This window comes from Galeopterus variegatus, unplaced genomic scaffold (assembly GCF_000696425.1).
Source record: "Galeopterus variegatus unplaced genomic scaffold, G_variegatus-3.0.2 Scaffold11184, whole genome shotgun sequence".
NCBI lineage: Eukaryota > Metazoa > Chordata > Mammalia > Dermoptera > Cynocephalidae > Galeopterus > Galeopterus variegatus.
In genome coordinates, this window is record NW_007737295.1 from 31,777 (window position 1) to 40,484 (window position 8,708).

The window sequence follows — 8,708 nt, forward strand, 5'->3', positions numbered from 1 at the left end:
AAAATGGAGAGCAGCAACCGGCGTCAGAGTGGGAGGGATTATATAGGTTTTAAGGAAGGCTGATGTAATCAGGGAGAGGTTTGGTGCTAATTTGGAGGAGTTTCTATTTCTCAGAAACCACGGGGTTTCTCATAAGGGAAAGGCTGGTGGCCATTTTGTGTTGAGTGTGTGTAAAATGGTGCTATTCACATCCAAATTTCATCAGTAATGAATTGTGCGTGCGTGCGTGCACACACACACACACACACACACTAAAACAAAGACAAACACCTCTCAGTCCTAACCACTTTGGTTTGCACCAGAATAATGTTGAAATTTGGAGCAGGAAAAATGCACAAAAGTATTTTTGGTAATGGCTAAAATAATTCTATTTTCTTTTCCATTTCTATTATTCAAATATGCTGGGGGCCGGCCCGGTGGCACACTGGATAGTGCGCCGCTTGGGAAGCGCAGCAGCGCTCCCGCCCGAGGGTTCGGATCCCACATGCAGACCGGTTCCCACTCACTGGCTGAGCGAGGCGCGGGAGCAACACCAAGGGTTGCGATCCCGTAGCCGGTCCCCGGTCCGGGGGCAACACTGAGGGTTGCGATCCGTTGCTGGATACGGAAAAAAGACAAAAGACAAAAAAAAAAAAAAAAAAAAAATGCTGAAGGAAGGTTTCATTTTTAGATGATAAAAGGTTGGTTTATTCTGAAGGCCCAAAAATATGATGAGAAATTGATGGGTTGATTCCATGAGAAAGGACTGTCGGGTTGTAATTGGGAGCCTCAAAGGGAAACAGAGAAGTAGTTTTGGCCAAAGCTAAAAGACAGAGAGACCATGTGTTTATGAACTTTCTATCTGGTACAAATAGTTCATCATCTGGTACAAATAGACTCACCAACTGGAATTGCTGTTAGCATGTAGAGTTATTGAAACCACCTGGGGAATAAGCCAAATTCTTATCTCGACTTATTTGTCTTTGTTTTTATTCCCATCCTGGTGATTTAAACTGGCCAAGCCAATCTTCTACACTCAACCAAAACACTAAAAATAATAATAAAAACCATCCCAGTCCGTCTGCTGCACCCCACCCCAGTCACCACGAAACAAAATCATTTCTTTGTTTTGCAAACTGTTGCATTGGACTGGTGCTCAAAAGTTGGAAGTTTTCACACAAAATTTTAGAAATGGCAAATAGAGATCCAGCAGAAAAGCCAACAGGGCAGCGTTTCCCCACAGCTGCTCTCCACTGAGGCTGCCATTCTCTGCTTACCTCCTGCTTATGGAAAGCACTTGACAAGGGTTGACATCTTGTAAAAACAATTCACAGCAATATGGTCAGGCATGAGTAGCAGTTTGCCTTTGAAATTTGAATGCCATTTGTTTAGTCAGTCTATATTTTGGAAAATAACAGAAGAAGTAAACATCTTAAAAGACTGAGTTTAGATAGTGACACCGCTACCTGGTGAAGTGGGACGTTCCACAGTGGCATTTTCCCTTCTTTATGGGAATTTAGGGTTCTCTGGTCTTTCAGCTGCAGAGAACAACTAAGGTATCGTGGTTCTAATCACAGGCTGCTCATTCCTCCTTCCTTTGCTTTTTTAAAAATTTGAGATATAATCCACACACCATAAAATTCACCCTTTTGGAATGTACACATCCACATACCATAAAATTCACCCTTTTGGAATGTACACTTTAGTGGCTTTAAGTATATCACAAGGTTGTGCAACCATGTCTACTATCTAAATCCAGAACATTTTCTTCACTCCAGAAAGAAACCTTCACTCTTTAGCAGACAAGCCCTGTTCCTCTCAGCCCCCAATCCCTGCTGACCCCTAACCTATTTTCTGTCTCTAGGGATGTGCCTATTCCGGACGTATCCTATATGTGGCCTAATGTATATGTTCTTTTCTGTCTGGCTTTTTTTACTTAGCATTGCATTTTCTAAATTCAGCCATGTTGTAGCAGAACTTCATTCTTTTTATGGCTGAATAATATTCAATTGTATGGATATACCCATTGTTTGTTCTTTCAATAACTACTGATAACCACTCAAAACTCCACCAGCTCCTATATTAGGAAGTGTGTTGGTGTAGGTACTAGACACATGTAAACTTTCCCTCAAGGATATTGTAGCTTACAACTGGCGAAAATAAATTTTTAAATGTTTAAGTTATTATTTTGTAAGAATTGAATAATCCAGAGAAATACCAGTTTGAGAACTCCTCGGAGGAAAAACAAAGCACGTAAGGAAAGCCTTTTGAGAAAATCAGTACAATTAGTATTTCTAATTGTGGAAAGAATTTCTGTAAAAATGCCAGCTACCAATTTAGAGCCCATAGTGCTGTATTTTTAGCTAGTATGTGTTGAGTAAGGCTTTGGGGAGTTGTTTTTTTTTGTTTGTTTGTTTGTTTGTTTGTTTGTTTGTTTGTTTGTTTGTTTGAAGCCAGAGTAAGTTTGCAGTGTTAACAACAATTTCTGCAGAAGTATAAAGTGGAGATGCTACTGGGGTGGCAGTCAGGGTGTTCAGTTTTCATCTAACCCCTCTTGGAATATTTTAAGATCGTCCATAATATACAGTCATCACCATTTTGTATGGTAACCCATTGCAGGAATTTGCATACATCAATCTAAAAAGAATTAAGAGGGATTTTGTTTGTAAATGAAATAATTTAGATGTTTTGCTGCTTAGGACACTTCAGCACATTTATAAGTACATCCACATCTGAGTTTTGGCTGTCATCACCATTGTATTTTCTGGTGACAATTTTAGAATTCCTTCTAAATTCCCTGGTCAGTATGTCTCTGGGGCCACTTGCCTGTCAGTGGTGGGGGAAACTCAAATGTCATTCATATTTTCTTGCCAGGGGCTTTACCAACTTGCAGAAATGTTTCAAGTTTGCTTCCCTCCCTGCCTGTGGGCACAGGCTAACTGTGTGGAGAAGCCAGGCAGCAGGATCCCTGGGACTGTGGAAATTCTCACCTCTCCTCCCCTCCACTACCTACCTGACCCTTTGCTAAATAGAACTGGATTTGAATAAGTTAAATGTGTGTATGATGCTACTTCCGTGCATAAAGTCAAGGTCAGCCTCTTACTAGAACTCTTTTCCTTTTGACTAAACCTGATCATTGGTCCCTAAGCAGATACAGAGGAAACTTAGCCGTGGGTCGGCTTCTCGTATGTAAACTGCCCACATGAAGCTTGACTTGCTCATCGTTTCCTTAACATTCTGCCTCTTTAGGTTTCGTTCCAAGACCAAGGGGCTCACACTGAGCCTTATTAAATATCTGGTGTGTTCTTTCACACTTAACTGGGCACTTGGCACAAGTTTACTGAATTTGATCTTAAATATTCATTGAGCATCTGCTATAGGGCCAGCACCATTTTAGCCAGGATGGGTGTGTCCTTGAGAAGTATAATGTATCAAACTCACAGATAAATGAGGACAATGCTATCTTTTATTTTTTAGAAATCTGTGACGTGTTAAAGGAACTGTGTTGGGTTTTGGAGTATTGGGGGAGTTTCTGGAGGGGGCGATGAGCAGGCTGGGTGTTGTGGAACAGAGACAATCTAGGGGAAGCACAGCTATGTGGAGACATAGAGCAGGAAGTCTGCGTCTTGTTTGCGAATGGCCACAGTGTAGAAGGTTGTGGAGGGCTTGTGGGAAGCTGGAGAGGCAGGTTGGGACCACACGATGAAGGGTTTTTACAGATTCTGCTCAGGAGAGTGGACGTCGCCCGGTGGCCAGTGAAGGTCCAGTGAAAGTTTAAGTAAAGAGACATTCCTGCTCGCTCGAAGGACCAGCCCAGTTCATGGCAATGAGATACATGATTTAATGCATCGCCTTCTGTGCACCATCTGAAGCCACAGTTCACTTCTCGCGGCCCCTTCGGGTGTCCCCGACCCCCTGGGAAGGGAGCCTGGGCGCACGCCCTGGGTGGCACTGGGGACACGACCTCCCACAGGGGTGAGGCGGGGGCTGAGGCCTTGCTGGGGTGGGCACAGGCGAGGCTTGAATGGCACACCGGGGACCTACACCCACAAGGGAGGCCCTGTCCCCGCAGAGTAGGGAGCCTGGCAGGCAAGTGTGGAGCGTCGCCGTGTCTCTCCCATGACTCCTACCCCACCGTCCTCCGTCGGGGTCTGCGTCTCTCCTTTCACGGTTCCATTTTTCTCACCATTCCCCATGTTTCGCACATGTGGTGTTGCTCCCACACCTGCTCGTTTCTCCCACAGTTCCATGTCTCTTCTGTATTCTGCTGTCCCAAAACTCTCACTCATTCCTAATTCCATTCCCCCCACACGACTGTGAGGGGTGATTCAAAAAGTTCACGGAAAGGTTAGAATTATATTTTAACTCTATTCTGCAAAACGCTTTCTGAAGTGTGTTTGAATTTCTCTAACAATTCCCTCTTTACCTCAATTCCTTGACTTCCCCCACCAGTCTCCATTCGGGGGACGTCCACACAAATCCACATTTTCTCCTCCTTTGTTCTCTACCATTTCCGGCCCTTGCACAATCCCATTTCACCTGCCATTCTCCATTCTCTACAACTGCTTCCCTCCCTCGTTCCTTGCCTGCCCTACAATTCCTGCTCTTTCTCATAACACACTGCTTCTCCCACAATTGCTCTCTTCCCAGCAACGTTTGTCCCTCTTTGTTCCTGTTTCTCCCAGATACCTCTTTCCTACAATTCTTTTTTGCCCATAAGTCTCTTCTCTCCCACAGTTACTTGTTTCTCCCACAATCCTTGCCTCTCCCATAAGTCTCTAGTCTCTCCCATACTCCTTTGCTTTCCCAGAATCCTCTGTCTCCCACAAAATCCATTTTGCCCTCAATTCTACATTTCTGTTACAATTTCCACTTTCTGACAATTCCGTTTTTCCATACTATTCTCTTTTTCTCTTCCAATATCAGTTTTCATCTGCCATTCTCTGTGCTCTGCCACATTCTGTGTCCCCTCTGATGGCTTTGTCTAGTAACACTCTCCTCACAATCATGACTTACTTCTCACAATTTCCTGCCTCTCCCACAATTCCTGTTCTTTCCCATAACACTTTGTTTCTCCCACAATTCCTGTCATCCTAACCCTTCTGTCTCCCATCATTCCAAGTTTCTCCCACAATCCTTGTCATTCCCACCATTTGATTCCTCCCATAAAGCTCTGCTCCTACCCACAATTCCTTGTTTCACCCACAATCCTTGACTATTCCATAAATCTTTCTTCTCTCCCATAATCCTTTGTACTCCCAAAATTGTGTTTCTCCCACAATTCTGTTTTTTCCGACCATTCCCTAGTTCTGTCACAATTTTTAGTTTCTGACAATTCCGTTTTCCCATACTATTCTCTTTTTCTCCTCAAATATCAGTTTTCTTCGGCTATTCTCTGTGCTCTGCCACATTCTGTTTCCCCTCTAACAGCTTTCTGCAGCACCACTGGGTTCTCCACAATCATGACTCACATCTCACAATTCCCTGCTTCTCCCACAATTCCTGTTCTTTCCCATAACACTTTGTTTCTCCCACAATTCCTGTCATCCTAACCCTTCTGTCTCCCATCATTCCAAGTTTCTCCCACAATCCTTGTCATTCCCACCATTTGATTCCTCCCATAAAGCTCTGCTCCTACCCACAATTCCTTGTTTCACCCACAATCCTTGACTATTCCATAAATCTTTCTTCTCTCCCATAATCCTTTGTACTCCCAAAATTGTGTTTCTCCCACAATTCTGTTTTTTCCGACCATTCCCTAGTTCTGTCACAATTTTTAGTTTCTGACAATTCCGTTTTCCCATACTATTCTCTTTTTCTCCTCAAATATCAGTTTTCTTCGGCTATTCTCTGTGCTCTGCCACATTCTGTTTCCCCTCTAACAGCTTTCTGCAGCACCACTGGGTTCTCCACAATCATGACTCACATCTCACAATTCCCTGCTTCTCCCACAATTCCTGTTCTTTCCCATAACACTTTGTTTCTCCCACAATTCCTGTCATCCTAACCCTTCTGTCTCCCATCATTCCAAGTTTCTCCCACAATCCTTGTCATTCCCACCATTTGATTCCTCCCATAAAGCTCTGCTCCTACCCACAATTCCTTGTTTCACCCACAATCCTTGACTATTCCATAAATCTTTCTTCTCTCCCATAATCCTTTGTACTCCCAAAATTGTGTTTCTCCCACAATTCTGTTTTTTCCGACCATTCCCTAGTTCTGTCACAATTTTTAGTTTCTGATTGCAACCCTCAGTGTCGCGCCCGTATCGGGCTGGGACCGGCTACGGGATTGCAACCCTCGGTGTTGCACCTGCACTTCACTCAGCCAGTGAGTGGCTGGTCTGTATGTGGGATCCGAACCCTCGGCGGGAGCGCCGCCACACTCCCAAGCGGCGCACTGTAGCAGTGCACCACCGGGCTGGCCCTCCATATTTAATCCTTGGAGCTGTACTATATTCTGTCTCTGCTATATTTCCTTTGTGCTACAATTCTATGTCCTCATCTCCCACAGTTTTGTCTCTACTACAATTTCCTGTCTCACCCTTAATGCCTTGTTACTGTCTCCCTCAATTCCTGTTTTCTCCATAATGTTCTGTCTCTATCATAATGTCTTGCCTTTTCTGTTTTACCTACAATTCCACTTTTGAAAATATATTTATTAAAACATTTTTATTATTATTAAAGAATAAATATTATATTTATAGGGAGAGGAGGGGAGGATAAGGTGGGAGGAGAAAGGAGGAGGAGGGGTGTGTTTGAGGCCCGTGGCACCTCATTCATTCAAGCAGTGGATCTCAGGGGACTTCCAGTGGTGGCTTTTTCATTGCTGGGCAGGATGCGGATGCCGTGGGGCATGGCTAGGGACTCAGCCCCTCACCACTCCTGCCCAGGAGCCTGGGGTGCTTCCGGTAGCTGCTGAGTGGTTGTTGCTGGGCTACATGGGAACATCCAGGGGACATGGCTGAGGCTCTTGGCCCCCCTACTGCCCTGGCTTGGTAGCCTGGGACATTCCAGCAGTGGCTCAGTGGTCATCACTGGGCTGGGTGCAGATGTTGCGGGTGTGGCTAAGGTCCTTGGCCCCCCACTGCATGGCCTTGGGAGCTCTGGGTGCCTCTGGCAGTGGCCTGATGGTCATTGCTGGGCTGTATGCAGTCATTGAGCTCGGGGCATGGCCTTCCCCTAACCGTGGCTTGAGAGCCTGGGAGGCTTTCTCTCCTTCTAGGTTTTATAGGTGTTCTTTGGTGGTGTTAGGTCTTTAGTGCTTAATATCAAAACTTTGTCTCAGATCTAAGGGTTTTTGTTTTCTCTTTCAGTTCTGCTTTGGATTATTCGCTGTTCTCAGCACTGGAACTGATTTGTTGTTGTCCTTTGCTTACTTATAAAATGGGGGAACTTCCTAAGGAAACCAGCTCTTGAGCCCTGTGGTTGAGCTAAATTGCTGCTTTGCTGTCAATTGTCTGGGGAAGGCTTTTTGTGCAGCTCAGGTTTTAATTGTTGACCTTGTAAGCACTTCTGGGTCTTGTGAGGTCTGGTACACCTGGGTTGTATGGAAACTCCAGTCTGGGCCTGAGTCTTTTCAGTGAACTACATCCCCTGCAGTTCCATATTCCAGACTAGTCTACAGTGAGTGGTCCTGTGCTGATTGGGGGACAGATCAGCTGTCCATGCTGTGCCCCAGTGTTCCCCCAGTGGGCCCGTCACATCCACTGCCCATACTCCAAACATTTCCTATGGGATGGGACATGCACTGGTTCCCTGTGATGACTCACCAGCCTCTGAGTGGCTCCTTTTTTCAGTTGTCTGTGGCCCCTTGCTCCTATGTGGGTCCACAGGAACCCCATTAGTGGTCTTGCTGGCCTGGGGGTCACCAAGGCCCTCTTGTCCCCTACACCCTCCAAACAACTTCATATGAAGGGCGCAGCTATGGTTTTTGCCAGATCTTGCTTCATGTGCCCACCAGCTCCAGACTTGTAGAGGCCGGGTCTCAAAATGGTCAGAGCAGTCCTTTCTCTCATGGCTTCTCCTGCCTTCATGAACTCTGTAGGTCTCTCCTGTTTCCCTGAGCTCTAGTGGCCCCAGATTGGCAGTCAATCCTTTCTACTAGTTGTAAATTGGCTGATCGTGGGAGAGGGTGATGCTGGGGACTGTCTGTTCCACCATCTTGACCACAAGTGTCTCCCACCATTTCTTGTTTCCCCTACAACACCTGTGTTTCCCACAGTTCCCGCTTGTTCTGTCTCACAATGTCCAGTTTCTCCCACAATTCCATATTTCTGTCAGAATTCCTTCTTTCCCACAGTTTGCAGGGATTTTTCCACAATTACCCATTCTCCACTTTTTCTCATAAATCTTTTTTCCTATAATTCTTTGTTATCTCCTATAATTTTGTCACCTGACTATACTCTTCTCTGCCATAATTGCTTCTCTCCCACAATTTCCCTTCATTCCCATAATTCTTTCTCCCATATCTCAGTTTCTCTCAGCATTGTTTCCCACCACACCTTGTGTCTCCCACAGTTCTTTGTTTTTGCCTACAATCTATCTTTCCCACAATTCTGTTCTCACCCACAATTCCTTGTTTTTCCCACAGTACCATGTTTCTCTCACAATTTCTTCTTTCCCATGATTCATTGCTTTCTCTCACGATTTACTCTTCCTTTCTCGCAAATCTGTTTTCCTGTATAATTCTCTTCTCAACCACATTCTGTCTCCCCTCCAATTTGGTTA